General features: G+C 33.2%; 2 pseudogenes; one reads left to right on the top strand and one right to left on the bottom strand.

The window, feature by feature from the left end:
* The first annotated feature begins 673 nt into the window (after window positions 1-673).
* LOC114914441 (uncharacterized) lies at window positions 674-3,998 on the top strand (annotated as a pseudogene).
* A 4,157-nt stretch (window positions 3,999-8,155) lies between these two features.
* Window positions 8,156-10,642, bottom strand: LOC140851141 (uncharacterized; annotated as a pseudogene).
* Window positions 10,643-18,378: the final 7,736 nt, after the last annotated feature.

Genomic DNA, 18,378 nt, shown 5'->3' with positions numbered 1-18,378 from the left:
AAAAGATAAGATAGAGACCACAGTTCAGCCATCTTCCCTTGTGTAATCTTTCGGTTGTCATAGAACATAATGGGAAAACCACAGAATAGTAAATTTAGGACATATTGCAGAACAGTAAAAACAAAAGAATTTGAGGGAGGGGAGCTCATGACAGTAATAAATGTATAAATTTTAATAGTTAATGAAATAAGTACAAACTATGGAGAGGTATATGGTAAGGAGATTTTATTGGCCGGTCCATTAGTTGACTGGACTTCAACTTTTAAATCCTGTTAACCAAAATTGTAACTTTCGATCCATCAAAAATAAAAATTTAATTTTAAGTCCCTCATGAGACGAAACCACTCTCAAATCTAATACGGAAGTTCCGATTTCCTACTTCCCCTCTTCCCGACAAGAAACTCTTTTCTATCTTCCCCTCTTTAACTCTTTCTCATCTCCCTACTTCCCCTTTTTCCGACCAGAAGCTCTGGTTTCCATCTTCCCACTTCTCCTCTTCCGGACGAGAAGCTTCGGTTCCCATCTCTCTACTTCTTCTCTTCCCGACGAATAGCTTCGATGACTTATTTCGTATCCTTTTTTTCAACACTATCGACGGCAAGAGCTGTGAGGATAATGATGATGGAGGTGGCGAGGGTTGCGGTGCTGTTCCATGGCTTTTTCTTCGACGGCAATGACGACGAAGGTGGCAGATGTGGGTGGACGCAAGGCCAACTGGTAATTTTCTCTCTTTCCCTCTCTTCTCCCTTCTCCTTTTTCCCCCTCTCTTCTCTCTCAATGAATTTTAGCAATTTTATTTACCATCTTATTAGAGCAAGGGTTCTCTTATTTTTGAATAGGACTGCATTATGTGGAGTAGGGGTTCTCTTGATAGCCTAATCCTCTATTAGTGCTTATTTCAAAAATTCTATGACAAATAAAAAACAATTAGCAATGATTTACAAAAATAATTTGCTCACAAGCTTTCAAACAGAATTTGTTAAGATTCAATCATTCCTTTGAATACATTACATCAATCATGGACTTCTATCTTTCTTAATGCTGCTAAATTGACCTAAGATTCTATTATTGTTTATGAAATAGAATGAAGCTTTTCTAGCAGTAGCTTTGCATTCATTATTTTTTTTAGATTTTTTGAGTTTATTTTGATTGATATATATTTACAATATTATAATGATATTTTTAATATATATTGTTTGAATATTAATTTGTGATGCAGTATTATGATGGGTAGTTCAAGGGGAGGCAAAGAATTTTATGTTAGCCTAACAAATATGGTGAATGGAAGGTACTATTTCAGCCACTGCATCGAGATTATGAACATACTAATGAAGTCCATGTTCGAGGAGTAGAAGGCAAGGGTGGTTGCGACTCCAATTGGCCATTTCTTCGGCTTCCATATATCAAACAGAGCAAGCTATTATTAAATGCATTGCTCTCCTTCTGAGATGATGAAAATGAGGGCTTTAGGTTTGGTAAGACTGTGGTTTCTTTTGTGGGGACCGACATTGCCTTCATCCTTGGTTTGAGGGCTACGGGTGATGATGTTGAATTATATAAGAAGGAAAGGGTTCAGTCGAACCTCATCATCTGATTTTTTGATGGTGAGCACAAGAAGACTACTAGAAATTTAGTTAAAAATAAATTAATGTCTCTTGTTGGAAAATTTGGATTGCAGGATATAGAGGACTTTACTAAGTGTTGGATTCTTTATCTTTTTATAACTATTCTCTTTCCAACTGGATGCTACCATGTTCCTAAGGCATTATATCTATATTTTGATGATTTAGACTGTCTAGGATCATTTAGTTAGGGTCTTGCAGTTCTTTCTTTTTTTCGATAGCAGATCTCTAGCCTAGCAAAGAGTGTGCACATAAGGAACATGACTAAAAGAGGCTCTACTTGGTATATGAATGGATGTACGATGACTATGGTAGTAAGCTTGTCTATGTTTACTTTTAATTTAGTTATTTGATGGTCAATCTAATATAGCATCAGTTACTTTAGTATAGAACATAATTAGTCTAGCATGGTACATAGTTAATATAAAATAATACACTATTAATCCATTACAGTACATAATTAATTTATTATGATACACAGTTAATGTATTATGATATATAGTTAATCTATATTTGTATATAGTTAATCTGTATTGGTACATAGTTAATTTATTATGGTACACAGTTAATTTATTATAGTACATAGTTAATATATATAAATATATAATTAATCTATTATGGTATATAATTAATCTATATTGGTACATAGTTAATTTATATTTATATACGGTTGATTTATTATAGTATATAGTTAATCTATATTGGTACACAGTTAGTCTATTATGGTACACAGTTATATATATTGATACACAGTTAATATACATTGGTATATAGTTAATTTATTATGGTATACAATTTATTTATATTGGTACACAGCTGATTTATTATAGTACATAGTTAATCTATATTGGTATACAATTAATATATATTGGTACATAGTACATCTATTATAGTATATAGTCAATCTAACATTGTTTTGAGAAGGTATACAGTTAATTGAATATGATACATATTTAATCTAATATTGGTATAGTATACAATTAGATTTCTCTAAAATATAATGCTTATATTACTTTATTTGTGCAGGCATGGGTTGTTGAGCATGCCAATAGTCTACTTGAAACCATAAACCACCATTCATCTAACCGTCTTTTATGTTGGAGAAATGCCTCATTCCCTCGCAAGGTGGAGGTGATCATCGAAGCTATAAAAAAATTAAAAAAATTTGAGGTATTAGCTTTTGTATCTAACATCATACAAATTTTAAAAGAAGCATAACTAAATTTTTTTTGTCCTTGATAGGTGATCCAGAGGATAGATCCTAAGAAGGATGAGTTGCACCTCCTGTCACAAGGAAGGCCACAGGAGGCAGTTCCGATACAGGGTCAAGCATGTACAAAATTTGATTTTTTTATATTTTTAGTACTTCATATTAGTTATATAACTCACATATTATTTTTTATTTGGTACACAGTAAAGTCCACCCCGTACACACTTATAATGTCATTGCACACAATTGTTGTTCTGCTCCATTCTTTTTTATTGTTTGTACTATGTAATTGTCTTCATGTGCCATACACTTATTTCCATTTGGCATATAGCTGTTACATACTGGCATGATGTTTGGTACACTATATTTAAATGACACACTTAATTTTCACTATATTTAAATAGCTCCTCACTGCACATTACCTATTGCATATAATTTTTAACATTTTTTGGGGTGTTTTAGGTTCCGTCATCTAGCCAGTCCAAACAACATCCAATTCATGCTTTAGAGACATGTATGGTAGTAGTTGAGAGGTCCTTAATTTATCATGGTTTCTACTTAGAGGATCCTCAACCCATTGAGGATGTTGCAACGGAGGATGCACGGATTTTTGCCTTCAATAGGAGGCTTTCGTGCATCGAGAAGATACTCCGTGACAAGGGTTTAATGCTGGCAGATGATATTGCAGGTATGGATGCAGATCCTACTGAGGTGAGTATGATGTTGTAGTTGTAATACAAAAATTTAGATATGATGTTATTTTTGACCTAAATAATCTTAATTATTAGGTGAGGGCATAGCATTCTGTTGTACGTGAAGAGCCCTACCCAACTGAAGTGGACCCTACTATTCCTCATAGTAGTGAAGCTATGGAGGTAGTTTTTATTAATTTATGGTCAAAGATATGATTTTTATATTATAATAGGAATGCTTATTGTGTCTAACATGTTTGTTGTTAACAGGTCAGTTTTGTGGCTGACATTGACTATGAGAAGGATTGTGCCGCCATGAAATATGTGTCCTTATTATGTAGGCGAGTGAAAATGGGAGCTCGCGAGAGAAAGCCTATGGAGAAGGGAAAGGCCATATCATACCTTCCTAAGATCTATAAACGTGCAAGGAAGAAACAATATGAGGAGAACATAGATGAAGAAAGTACGGCCTGATCCACTAGCGAGAGTGATTCAGATGCTCATTAGTCTTCATTTTTAGAGCCTATCACTAGTGCACTGATGAAGCTATGTCAATTAGTTAAGGACCCAGAAGATAGATCACCCTAGAGAGGTTTAGAATTTTTTTTCATGTGTTAATTATTAAATTGCTGTGATGGTTTTTGCCTTTGTATCATGTGCTCATATGATATATATTAAACATTCAGTATACTTACTCAAAATATTTCTTATATTTCATTACTTTTAGCATATTCGAGATTCTAGTACAGTTATAAATGTTGAAACATTGGTACTGTTGGATACGCCAATACAATTGGCATGGAGGTGCACCTATCATGGGAAGGAGAAAGGTATACTTCCATCATTTCTTGAAGCATCAATTGATTTCTATGTCAATAGAGATCACTCTGAGTAAGTCAATAGAATATATTTTCTATATCACATTATTCAGAATGAGTTCTTTTGTTAATACTTGCATCTTTTATGTAGTGAGACTATTTGGGAGGACCAAGATGTATCTAAACCTTCTTGCACATGTCATGCATTGGATCACCTCCTTCACGATGGGCTGCTACAAAGTGATGTATAAAAATTAATTGCTCACCTATTTCCCTTGCTCTTGTATTTTTTTTTATCCTGATATTTTTTTTTGGATCATGTCAGCTCATTAATGTATACTTCCATATTATGGAGCTATTCCATGTAGATTATAGGGAGCCCATGGAGAATGTTGCTTTATTTTTGCATTGTGAGATATAGGTACAAAAAATATTACAAGTATGCATTTTGTTTTCAACGAATGGATGTTATGAGTTACTCATCTCTTTTTCTTGTTTTGTGTAGACTGTTGTGCTTTAATGCCTTTCGGGGAACACTATGATGACCTATGAAGTCGCCAATCAAATCATAGATTCAGCACAATCGAGTATACAAAAATAGATGGTTGATATCTGATTAGTTGATCTCAAGCACTATAGGTACTTGTTCATCCTAATGAACACATCATGGCATTGGTACCTTTTAGTCTTGGATTTGAAGGAGCAATGGTTTGAATGCTACAACTTGATGTGGAGCTTCAACGTATCAGATGATGTAAATAAATATGTATGTAATATTGTTCAACATTTGTTTGTTACTTTTATTTGCAACAACATCTATTTCTAATGTATTATATTTTGTACCATGTTTTGTAGGCAATGTTCGTGCATTTTTGGTTGTTAGAATGAGTAGGAATCCATATCCTTAAAGCTTAGGTTCGAGATGTTCATGACTGTACACAGCAACGCTATGATATCGTAGATTGTGGGGTGCATATGTTGATGTTTACGAAGATCCTAACAAGAGGCAACGAGAGACCATTGCACGATGAATTTAAGGATGCTTCATTATATAGGAGTTGGGTTGCGAGAAATATTTTATTCCATGGGTACCGTGTTATATATAAAAACTTTTGGTCATGGTATGGGAAGAAGATAAGTACAAAAGATTAGGACATGATGTACTATGTAAACAATCTTGATAGTTCATGTCAAATGTAAACAATCTTGTAAATTCTGTCCTTGTACTGTTTTGATGCATATATTATATTTAATAGCATCCAAAATTTTCTATAATATGGCATGTTCGAATGTGCAGCAGGTAAATATTATATTCATTGTGTATGTGTGGCAATGTAATTATTTATAATTCAATATTCAATATGTACCAGGTACATATAACTGCTTTACTCGTGTGTGCTAGTGCCGGTAGTGCCGAAGGCATCATCCTTTAAAGATGAAACTTCAGCATCTATCTGTTAAAATTCTATGTATCTCATCAGCCTATGCAACATTAAAGAAGCAAATTGATATCACATAAGCAAATATAATTTAAACAAAATGATACTATTATCTTATAAGCAATTGATATCATATAATCTAATCGAAGGTTTCAGATGATATGTCATTTACTTACTTTACTTTTTCCTATCCTATAATTTATGAGAAATCATTTAAGAAGTATTTGAGCCAAAAACAATCTAAAATTGAAGTTCAATCACTTGAGAAAAGCCAATTTAGAAAGTCGAGTCAACTCCTAGCATAACTGAGTCGACTCTAGCACAATCTGGATATGGCACATAGGCTTGGCATGCTAGCGAGCCAACTCCAATTCTTCGAGGTCGACTCCAATTTTTTAGGCCTAAAAATACAGTTCTCTATTGTTCTCTGAGAGAGTCGGCTCCTATAGGGTATGAGTCAACTTGAGACCATACCAGTCTTCTCCAGCATATCAAGATCGACTCCAATTGATCTAAGGTCCACTCCTGTTCTTTTTGAAATTTAAGATACCTTAATTTGAGCTTGTTTTAGTGCAAGGCTCGACTCCTTTGGCTTTGGGGTTGGCTCGACTCCTTTGGCTTAAACCTAAAAAATCTTCTTTAAAGTCCTTGACTTAATGTATTTTGAGGAAACAAACAATAGGAGAAAATTCATTCAGGGCTTGAGGGGGCGACCCCTAAGGTTATCCCCTATTCATTGGCCTCATTAAGGAGCTTAAGTTGATTGATATTATATAAACTCTTGTTCTTATTGTTTTTTGTGTGTACAAGTTTTGGGTGTTCTAAAAATTGGAAAAGGTTAACATGTACCACTGCACAAAACATATCACTTTTAAAGCATATTTTGTGATATTCTTCACTTAAACACTTTAAAAAATCCAATTCACCCCCTCCCTCATGGGTTGCATAGTATGGGCAATAGTACCATATATAGTTAACAGTGCACCACGTTTAGTTAACTGTATGCAATATTCATTTAACTATGTACTATGTTAATTTAACTATGTACCATATTTAGTTAACTATGTACCATATTAATTTAATTAAATACTATATTTAGTTAACTATATACAATATTTATTTAACTATGTACTATGTTAATTTAACTATGCATAGTACTCACTTAATTATGTACCATATTAATTTAACTGTGTACCATATTTAGTTAACTATGTACCATATTTAGTTAACTATGCATCATGTTAATTTAACTATGTACAGTATTCATTTAACTATGTATCATGTTAATTTAACTGTATATAGTATTCATTTAACTATATACCATGTTAATTTAACTGTATATCATATTTAGTTAACTATGTACCATGTTAATTTAACTATGTGTAGTGTTCATTTAACTATATATCATACTAAATTTAACTGTGTACAGTATTTATTTAACTATATACCATATTAATTTAACTGTGTATCATGTTATTTTAACTGTATGCAGTATTTATTTAACTGTGTACCATATTAATTTAACTATATACAGTATTCATTTAACCGTATATCATATTAATTTAACAGTGTGTAGTATTCATTTAACTATATATTATATTAATTTAACTATGTATAATATTTATTTAATTATGTATTATATTAATTTAACTATGTACCATTGTTTGATTCAAAATTTAATAAGATAAAATATAAAATTTATAATAAAAAAATACATATAAGTTCAAGTCAAAAGTAATTGAATAATTGAAAAAGATATTTATTGTTAGGTTTTACGAGTTCATGTCAAATAGCACTTTTGCAACATTCTACCATTTTACTTCTCACAAAACAACTCCAATCCTGCATTTTACTCAATAGCCTCATTATAAGTCCTTCTATTATGTCCTTCTTTTCCACATCTCCCATATTTTATATTTCTTGATGAATCCATCTGTGAAGCTCTTCTCTTCTTTCTAGATCTGCCAGGATGAGTCTTCATGATAGGAGGTAAAATATGTATCTCATTTAATGTACTCTAACTCAACTCGATATCAAAAATTAGATTGATAGATTCTGTATATGCTGCTCTATACATTTCAGTCTGAAAATAATTATCCGTGAAGTGATATAATGATCTACTGACCTTCTCAATGCACACACATGCATGCTTACATGGCATCCGAAAGATTTATCATTCACCACAAGAGCAAGTGCATTCCTATAGATCAACTTTATATGAGTACTTTGTGTCTTTTACATCATAAATCATGATGCTTGATGTAAAAACAGATAACCTCCGATCCTCTTCTGCATTTCTTTGCAACACTTTTTCAGGATCGAAGTAAAGATGGGTTTGGATGCTGTAACCTTGAGTCTGTCTATCGTGTATCAATTATATAATTTAGAGTCTTATATGATCAACCATCTAAGAAATAGAAAGATGTTGAGCCTCTAGGATTTAACTTTTAAAACACTTAGCCACATTAGATGTCATGATACCCCAGCACGGACTTGGAAAGACTGAATTTTCCTAATACTTCGGCTTCACGTGCATTATAAAATTACTTGCACGTGGGACTTCTATTATAATGCTCATTAATTTTTGAAAAATATTCAGCCTTGGAGTATATGCAGCAGCATATAATAAATCAACCAATCTCTTCCTTTCAACTACATGATAATGGACAAGCACCTACATGTAAAATAATAAAGTGTTAACGCATACGGCACTTGTATGTTAACATACTCAGGTATTTTAAAGATGCAACTTTAAAAATCAAAAAAAGATACTGCATACTTGATTTTTAAAATTATCTATGACATGACGGATACAGTAGAAGTGGTAGCTATTAGTAAAGTACTTCGCTATTGCTTTCATAAGCCTCTGATGTCTATATATCATAATCGTGAATGGTTGTCCATGATAGTCGACGCAAGACTTTAAAGCTTCTTTCAAAATCTAACAAAACCAATCCCAATTGTCATCGTTCTCTGTATCAACAACAGCATATGCTATGGAAACATATCATCATTCGCATCTTTGCCCACAGCATCAAGTAAAGCTCTTCCATCGTTATGCTTAATAAATATTGCATCCATGAATATCAGAGGTCTACAACCTTTTATAAAACCATTAATTGAGGCTTTAAAAGAAATGAATAGACGTTTGAATCGATCTTTGAGGGTTTCATATTGTGCTATGCTGTCAGGGTTGGTCTCAAGAATGGCATCGCAATACTATTCTATCCGTTCATAAGATACTAACCTCTGACCATAGTGCTCCTTGATAGCTCTTTATTTCTCATGCCAAGCTTGATGATATAGCAATTTCATACTAAATTCACAATGAATATCTTTTACAATTTCAGTTGGCCAATACAAAGGCATATCTTAAATTTTCTCCTTCACAATATTTGAAACCCAATGCTTTGAAGCCTTGGGAGAAGATCGACTTTGCAATCCTACTCTGCATATATGTTTATTGTTCATTATTTTATTTGCAAATCTATCTCGATTTTCAAGGTGAGATGCATGAAAGGACCATCCACATCCTTTATATGTATACTCAACGGTCACACACTGATGATCATTCTTCACAAATATAAAATTTCTATAATTCGCAATACAAAAATTATGAATTGTATCACCAAAGATTTCTACATCCTTGAATTCTTGACCTACACCCTCTATAGAGTTCTTTCAAGCATCCATATGTTCTTTGGACTTGGTTCATCTTCAATGGTAGCTCTTATTTCTTCAACTACTTGAATAAAATTACTTGAGCTGCAAAATAAGGAAAAATGAGATGAATTGCTCTTTTGATAATTTTTGGAACAACGTACAGGTTCAACATTTTGGGATGGACCGCTATCCCTGCAATGTAAAAAGATGACATCATGTTGATTGTTATATTAGGCAATTCAATCTAATTAAAAAAAATATTAAAATAAATTATAAATAGATTTTGTATTACCTCATGTTGATTATCACATTAGGTGATTCAGTCACCGATGCAGAATGATATACAACCATATCAATTATTGCAGCTTCTAACTTTAGATGTATTTGTATATATTCCTAATATCCTTATCCGTCATAAATGTAATGAGCATTCTCGAATTGTTAGGAATATAAAATTTTATATCAATCATTGTAGGGGATAAGTGCTTCCATCTCTCTACTATTTCATTGAAAATATAATTGAGAGTTGTGTCTTGTAAAATTGAAATGATATACGCCTTGACACCATAAGAGCACATAGCCATAAAAATAAAATTTTTAATGTCTTTACAATCCATAACTGTTAGAAACCTAAATAAAATATTTTAAAAAAGAAAGATTTTTAGGACTTGAGCATTTCAATGAAACAGGAAGAAAGATTTTTATCATGAAGGAGAGACTTCATACATACCTGAATCTTAGTATCACAATATCCTCGACATGAATGAAACGGGATTCGACAAGGCTAAGCAGATTTTCTAAATGGCGCAACTTTGTCAAAAGGAAAAGGCCAAGAACACCTAAATGGGATAGCTTTTAAACCTTGTTATTTTCGACCATTTCAGCATGAATGAAATCGGATTTGGCAAGACTAAGCAGATTTTTTAAATGGGATAACTTCGTCAAAAGAGAAAAATTAAGAACACCTAAATGGGGCAACTTTTAAACCCTGCTATTTCAAATCTTAATCAGCAGGTTTTATGATATAATAGCAGTTTCAAAAAAATAGAGCACCATGAGATACGACATCCGAAAAATCTGAAATCTAGAGAGTAAGGAACATTTCCAAAAGAGAAGTCAGCGTCAAAGGGTAACTTAGATATTTTTAAAAGTTAAATGGTACCAAAGGATATCCTATATGTTGGAGTTTCATGATTTCATGCATGCAAAATTTTTCAAAATAAGTACGCAATAAAATTTAAAATTTTTAGATTAAATCTAATTTAATCTAAGCATGCATAAGATCAAATCTTAAAACCATAAACAGGATCATCATATGTGAGATAGAATTCAGATATAAAAATTAAATTTTAAAAAAAATAAAAAATATACCTTAGCACGGATCAATCTTCACCACGAACTGATGATCATGGATATCTTTCGAAGGTCTTTTGTAGCCGCACAAGCATCTGACCTCTATGGATATCCACACGAGATTTCGAACTGATTAGAAGCTTATTGATCTTATCGGGCTGCTAGCTTTTTTACAGAAATCATATTTTGATAGTTGAAAATATTTTTTTCTCTCAAGATACTCTTAGAGAAGAAGAAGAAGTAAGAGAATGATGATCTCTATGCTAGAGATCATGAGAAGAATCTTTTCTTCTATTTTCTTCCTAGAACTCATGCTCCAAATCTCTACGCTAGAGATATAAAAATTTTATCCAACTTTTGGACAAAGAGAAGAGAAAAAATCCATGTCCAAACATAGACAAAAGAGAGAGAGGAGAGTCCTAACAACCAACTCTTGGTTGTTGGTATGAAAGAAGAGATAAGCACCTACTTACCTCATGCCAAGGACCCATGATGCTATGCCCTCTTCTCCCTTATTTTTCATGCACGTCTCCTCTCTTGTTGGCATCCAAAATCTGATCTTTTCAGCCACCCAAACCATCTCATAAGGCATGGTTTAAATAGGATAAGAGAAGTTAGATTTTGTGTAGGAGATAACAGTCCAAACATCTTTGGACTCTTGGAATTTTATGCCACTCAATTCCAAGTCCTTTGCACCCCATATATCTCACAAAAGAAATCAGATATCCTATGGATTATTACATGCTAAAAATAGAGGAGGGCATGGGGTGTTTGGGCATCCAAATCTGGTTGGGTGTGGGACTTGTTGTGGTCCATGGAGAGAAGAGTTTAATCCAATTAGGACTCCTCTTTTAGGTGGCTGATTTAAAGCAATTTAAATTCCAACCAATTCTAATTATATTAGAAACTGATTAGACCTAAATAGATAGAAAATCAAATCTGATTTAGAGTCCAAACTATTTAGATTAGATGTTACCTAATTAGAGAAGGAGTTCTAATCCTTTTGGACTCTCTCTTGGTACTTGAGTTAAACTCAATTTAATCTTAATCCAATTAGGATTTAGTGCATCCATAAAAATAAAAATTTCTAATCCAAATAAGAATTCAAACACTCTTATTTAGATCCTAGTCTAATTAAGAACTGAGTCAAAATCAAATCCTAATTTAATTAGGAATGAATCTCTCATGCTATTTGATTATCTCATAACCCAATTAGGTTTGATCAAATCAAACCCATGTCAAAGAAAAATTAAATCTAATTTAATTAAACTTGATACAAGTCCCATAGCTCAATCAAATTGAGTCAATTAGCAATCTAATTGTTAATTCATCCTCCTATAACTCACTAACTCTTACTGAGTTACTTGATTGTAATTTTTACATTAGATTAATCATCAATCAAATTGATAATCAAATCCTATCATGATTCATAATCGTAATTCAACTATCTGATCAGTCAAAAGTCTCTTTGTGTGTGATCCCATAGATTTTACTATATCTAGTAGTGAGATATATTGTGATCTCTATCATAATATCATTGAAATTCTTTTCAATGGGTTGGAACCGTTCCAACTCTGTCCATCAAAGATCATCGATCATCAAGATGATGCTCATGGGTCTCATAATCTACTAGTGACACCTAGCAGTATGTAGTGGTAATCCAGCAGAATAAAAGGTGATGAACCTCTAGGTGCAGCTAACGTATGATACAGTCCCTCTATCGGAGTCTCGATCAAATGGCAGGTCATGGATGAATTATCAAACTTCATCATCCATCATATGATAGATTCAATCAGCTCGAGTCTATATGTGATTCTCATAAAAAAAATTTTCATTAATCACACTGTTATGACCATAAATTTAAAGACTCGGCTTCATAAATCCCATAGGACTACTCTTTTCTGCTAGGATCGATAGATTCCATCTAAGTGTACACTATACTCCTACAGTGAACCAACTGTCACCAACATCCACTACAAAGGCTCATTGAGATCCATATTTATATGTAGTCAAACTCTAACAGTCTCACTGCGAGCAGCTGTAGCACCGCAGGTCAAAAGATCAGTCATACAACTGCAGCATCAAGAAAGTTACTAATGAGTGAGCAGACATTCATGTGACTTCTCGTGTTGGTCATGCTCAGTGTCATTATTCTCTAACAACCATCTACACTCTCACTCCAGTGTCACTATACCACAGACTTGAGACCCATCTGCTCAAAGAAAGTGATCCATTCATTGGTCTATCTGGATCAATCACCATCTCCATGATAATCCTATGACCAGGAGCAATTTAGAAATTAACCATTAATGATACATGTCTTAAATTCTCAATTCTTTGAGAATATGTGTCATCATCTTATTAATTTCTTGGATGATTCATGGATACATAAAATATGAATGGTAATATAAATGCCCATAAAGTATAAAATCATGTTCTATAATGGTAAACCTAAAAAGAGAGATCGGGAGTTACACTTTTAGTCAACAGAGATTTTTTGTTAGAGTGGCATCAAAAGGGGAGCGCAATTAAATTTCAGATATGATAACTATGAAAAGGAGCCTACTAGATGTTCTATATGCACTTATTAAGGAAGACAAAGTCCCAACTGATGATAATGAAGAGTTGGATGGATTTGTTTCCAGGATCTTGGAGGGCAATTAGTACAAACTATGTTTCCAAGAGCAAAGAAATAATGGTAGTAGGTATATGTTAAGTAGATGTTTTATGGGTGCACTATTATTTTTTGTGTCTTATGTAGACACACACATTTGAAACCCTAAAGATGCTTTGTCAAAGTAGCAAAGCTAAAGAAGTTTACACCATAACTTTGAATTATGAATACAACAAACAATAAATGGGAGTCAGCTAACTTTGGATAATGCCTAAATTGATTCAAATTTAATATTGTAAGAACCTACCAACTACCCGACTTATCTAGTACAATTTTGAAGGAAACAAAGTGAAGTACTAACAAGATAAAAATGAAATTGACTTATGACACATTATGCTACTTCAATATTGCATTTTGTAAGTTTTCATTCCAAAATATTATTTATTAAAATTATTGCCGCTGAAATTCGAATCTTGGTCGGAGTAGCTAGAGTAATGGCGTGCTTTTCCTGGGAAGTAACCTGGGAAGCAAGTCCTAATCGAAGTTGGCTCCAACAAGGATCTTTCGATGCTCAAATCAGACCTCAGAAAAATAGAGAAAAATAGTATTTGAGAGATTGTGCGTGCATACCTTGGGGGTCTCTTGCAGGTTGTTTTGTAGACGAGTGCTGAAACACCTTTTTGGGTAGGTAGCCTGGCTAATTTGTGTGCAATATGGTGAGAATTCTGGTAAAAATCTTCGAGATTGAGCAATTATACCTGCCTTATCTATTTCGGAGCCAGTTGTAGTATCACATGCGCTTTTGAATTTGAAATGAGAGCATAGGCAGGATTAGACTAGCTTTGGTTAGGGAGGCCTCGGTGCCGTCCAATGAAAATGGATGACGAAGGAAGAAAATGATTGGGGCTAGTCACGCTCACAAGAATAAGTATCAGTGGTATCTGAAGTTTATCTACCACTGAAGTCAACGATTGTCCTGTCCAGATGTCTGTCAACTATTGTGAAGACTAGGACTAATTGGAATCTAGATTTGAGAATGAAGTCAGGATCAGCTGGACTTTGATGTTCTACTTGAAAAGACTGCTAGGAATCAAGGATCGCTAGGATCTGAAGTTAGGATCGAAGAAGCCCAGAGTTATGTACTGAATGATCTCTTTTAGACAGCCCTCTCATAGTTCGAGAGAGACATATCTACCTCTAGGATTGGATACCTTCATCTCCAACAATGCTGTGGTGTCGGTCCTGTACATTTCATCGCATGCCTTCCCACTGGTTCATATCTTTGACCTAGGTGACATTGCCCCTCAACTAAAATCTTTAAAGTGACCGTTCTAATTACTTTCAATTTCTCCAATCCTCTCCTCTTTTTCTTCTCTATGCATCATTCTAGACATAATTTTAATTTTTAGCTGAAAAGGAAACATTACATGCAAAACAAATTCATTTTAGATGTTTTTGCACAAACGAGAATCCCAGTTTTGGAGCTGTAATATCTGATCTACTTGAACAAACATGTTCTTTTAAATTTGATGTTTATATATATTTTCAGGATACTTTCATGGTCATTTTCAAGTTCAAAGTGGTAAGTCCAGCCTCTCTATTTTTTTTTTCTTTTTTTTTTCTGGCTTAAACTTGGATTGCAAATTTGGAAAGTTTTGGAAACACTTGTTTATTAGGTGTAGAGCATTGCAGGGTGAGATAAATTTTTCCAACCAATTATCTGAAGATCTTGTATATTTTATTCATACTTCATTGATGTGCAAATCTTAAAATTTGTAAATAAAACCGCAAGCGCACAGTGTGCAGAGTAGCACGACCAGCGAGTACGGGTCGATCCCACAGAGATTTGGTTTAAAAATGATTTTCAAATCTATGCTCAAGCGAGCTTTAACGAAAATCGAAAATCGAAAGTTGTTTGTTAAAGACAATAAGACTAAGGATCTAGGATTTTTTGAATCCACTAGATCTAGATTAAAAAATTCTACCTAGAATTTTTCTTATTGATCCTAACGACTACTCCTCTTGTCTTTCCCAAGCATAGATTATGAAGGGACTAAGGCCCAACGATAACCCATCAAGATTCTTGACAGGGGAGTAGTAACTAGGATCCCTTAGGGTTTTCTCCTCCTATGCATTGAATCAAGCATGAACTATGAAGGGACTCTGACCCAACTGTAGTTCATCAAAAATTCTTGGCAAAAGAGGAAGAAAAAGAAACCCTAAGAAAAAGAAAGAACCCTATGTAAAACCCCTACTCATGATCTAGCTTCATCGCAAACCCTAGAAGGGATGCTTAGCTAGACATGATCTAAATCTACTTGCAAAATTTAAATGCAGAAAAATAAACTATCCTAATTTCATAAATTAAACTATCCTAATTGCATAAATTTAAACTGCATAATTTAAACTAACCTAATTGCATAAAATTAAATTGCATAAATTAAACTATCCTAATTGCAAGAAAAATAAATTGCAATTATACGATAACCATATGTCAGTAGATTCTAAAAAGTTGCTTTGCAATCTTTCAACCTATTCGGACATCGGATCCCATTGCTAGATGATTATATTGATTAATATAAAAAATATTTTCTATGCTACCGACTTAGGTTCAAATCTATGGGGTCACATACATTAGAAGATACGATCTGATCTGATGGCTGAAGAGTCCAATTGGATTGTGACTCTGGTGAAGAGTCTCACTGGACTGAGATTCTGGAGGAGAGTCCCACTGGACTGGGACTCTACTATTAATGAAAGATTTATTAGTAATTAGATTGCTAATTGACTTAATTTGATTGAGCAAAGAGCTTTGGATCAAGTCTAATTAAATCAGATTCAGTTTGACTTAGATTGGGTTTAATTTGATCAAGCCTAATTATAAGAAAAATTTGATCCTGATTTGATCAGAACTTGAGCTCAGCTAATTTCTAATTGGATTAAGAATTTATTAAGATGATTGAGCTCCTAATTAGACTGGATTTATTTCTATCATTGGGTTCAAACCAAATTTGATTTGGCTTAGAATCAAATTGAAAATGAAGAGTCCCAGTCTGCAGGGACTCTATCCTTATCTCTTGCACCACCCATGGACCCATGCCTCTATTCTCAATGCCAAAATAGTTTTGGCATAAGATTTTAGGCATGAAGAGAGAGGGCCCAGTAAGGGTGAGCAAAAAATATGATGAGTCATAATCTTATCTCCTACCTAATTTGAACGCGGTCCTAATTAGAGATAAGGAGATAAGAAGGAAAAAGATTTTTTAAAGTTTGTAAAGAAGGGTGGCACCAAGATATTTTTTTCTTGAATTTTTTGAAGATTTTTTAGGTATGAGAAACTCCTATTCCCTTCCTCACACCATCTCCCTTTTTTTGGAATTTTTGGAATGCCAAAAATTATGGTTGGCATGGACTCTTTGGCACCCTCCCCTTTGACCCAAAAACCCTAGCCCTTGTTATAAAAAGGGGGGCTCCAATAGTGGACACCCTATATATATGTTCTTCTCCTTGTTGGTTTTATTTTTCTCCAGAGCTCTCTCTTCTCTCCTCTTCCTCCTCTAGATCTTCTCTTCCTTTGGAGTGTCCAAGAGATCAAAAGAAGAAGAAGAGTTCAGCCCTTGAAGATCCTTGCAAGCTAGCACTTCCAAGGAGCCTGATCTGCGTCAGTCTTCATATGGACGTTCTGTAAAGGTTGGATGTCTTCATGTGGCTGCGAGCAACTAGAAGAGACTCTCTTCTATGTGAGATATTTATGGAGATCAGCAACCCACAATCTGATAACGAGTTTTGAACTTGTTAAACTAGTTTTGGTAGATCTAACGATTAGATCTAATCTGCAGCATTGATTAGATCGATGCAGATTTTTATTTTAGATCTTAAATACATGTTAAATCATATTATAGATCTTGATATAGTAGTCTAGATTAGATCTTATATATGTAAATTAGATTAAATTATTTAATCTAATAAATCCACTGTGAAAAATTTTGAAATTGCATGTATAATACTGTCATACTTTTTCTTCAATTGGTATCAGAGCTATGTTTCTTATGATATGATTTAATATACTTTTAGATCTGATTATATGATATTAGATCTAATTATTTATTATTTAGATTAAATCTAAATTTATTTTATTCTTAGATCTGATATTTGATTAGTTCTCTACATGTTAGATTAGATGATCTGAGTAGCAAAGTACTCAGATTGGATAATCACTAGGCCGTCCGATCATAGAAGCATATAAGGTTACATGACCCTATCCTCTCATTCAATAGGATATTTTTATGGCAAGTAGGGGTGCCACTATTAGGTCCTATGAAAAAGAAAGCAAAAAAAAAAATTTACTTTCTTGCAAAATCCTAGATCTTGAAACTCTAGGATTTATTGTATATAATGCAAGTTGCAAAGAAAATTTGTTACATCTAATCTTAATAATCAAAATTATTTTGATTTAAAATCATAAAAATTTAGATATTATCTAAAAAGATTTTATGATTTAATGTAAAAAGTTTATAAGAGAAATAGTTTTAAAATCTAAACCATATTGATGCTAAACTTAATTAAGAATTAAGTGTTGAATCGATTAGATCTAGAATTGTGATTTAAGATCTAATGATATTGCATAAAACATTGGGCATGGGTTAGCTCAAATCAGATTCTCTTAATTGAATTAGATCTAAGATTAGAATAAAAAAATTAATAGACCATGTAGAAAAATTGATTAAATCTAATCAAATATTGAATTAGATTAAATCAAGATTTTTCTAATACAATAGTTGTAGATGGTCAAGTCCATGTCTTTGATTAGACCAAATAGACCTTAATTGTGGCTCAATGGTTGAATCCGAATCATTAGGTTGATCAAATTAAAACTAATTAACCAATTAGTGTCTAAGGTAAATTTGATATTTCGATCGATAGTTTTTAATTGGGAGCGGCTTATCTGACCATTTCAATGGTGTCTA

Source organism: Elaeis guineensis, chromosome 8, assembly GCF_000442705.2.
Source record: "Elaeis guineensis isolate ETL-2024a chromosome 8, EG11, whole genome shotgun sequence".
NCBI classification, from domain to species: domain Eukaryota; kingdom Viridiplantae; phylum Streptophyta; class Magnoliopsida; order Arecales; family Arecaceae; genus Elaeis; species Elaeis guineensis.
This window is presented reverse-complemented; position numbering and strand designations above follow the sequence as displayed.